General features: G+C 35.8%; 1 protein-coding gene across 1 annotated transcript in view; it reads left to right on the plus strand.

The window, feature by feature from the left end:
• GOLM1 (golgi membrane protein 1) overlaps positions 1 to 793 on the plus strand; it is a 74,222-nt gene that overhangs the window by 56,599 nt on the left and 16,830 nt on the right. The gene's annotated exons all lie outside the window — the stretch shown is intronic.

A 793-nucleotide genomic window follows, 5' to 3' on the forward strand; every position in this document is an offset into this window, starting at 1 on the left:
GGAGGAGGGTGGAGAAAGCGGTGCAACAATGAATGAATGAAAACCCAAAATCTCTGTAAATGTTCATTAAAACTAATAAAATTTAAAAAAAAGAAATCAAAACACGTGTTGCACTCAGAAAATCTGCTATTAAAGTGCTACAGAGCAAGGATGCCAGTTTAAAGACTAAGATGTGCCTGACAAAACCATGACATTTTCAGTTAGTTCATATGTATGTGAAATTTGGACAGTTAGTAAGGAAGACTTAAGAAGAGTTGATGCCTTTAATTATGATGTTGACAAAGAGTATTGGCAGGGACGACCAACAAACCAGATCTGTCTTGGTAGAATTACAGCCAGAGTGCTCCTAAGAAGCAAAAATTATGAGACTTCATCCCACATATTCTGGGCATGTTGTCAGGAGAGGCCAGTTCTTTAAAAAGACCTGAGGGTCAGTGGAAGAGAGGAAGATCTTTGATGAGATGGATGGGTGCAGTGACTATAACACTGGGCCTGAACAGACTAGAGATTTTGAGAAAGGTGAAGGATCTGGCAGAGTTGTAAGCCGTTGTTTGTAGGGTCACTGGGATTCATAATTGATGGTACCTAGAACAATAATAGTGATATATATGTAGCTTTACAAATGATAATCTTGAGTTATTTCTTTGTAGAAAAGACTTTACTATAGTTTTGTTGTAGTGACCAATATAAATTGCTGCTTTCTTTTCTTTTTTTTTCTATAATTATATTTTATTAATTTTCATAAACATTTACAGAGATTTTGGGCTTCCACTCATTCATTGTTGCACTATTC

The sequence above is a fragment of the Elephantulus edwardii genome, unplaced genomic scaffold (assembly GCF_000299155.1).
Source record: "Elephantulus edwardii isolate Elephantulus edwardi_28Jun2011 unplaced genomic scaffold, EleEdw1.0 scaffold00298, whole genome shotgun sequence".
NCBI classification, from domain to species: Eukaryota; Metazoa; Chordata; class Mammalia; order Macroscelidea; family Macroscelididae; genus Elephantulus; species Elephantulus edwardii.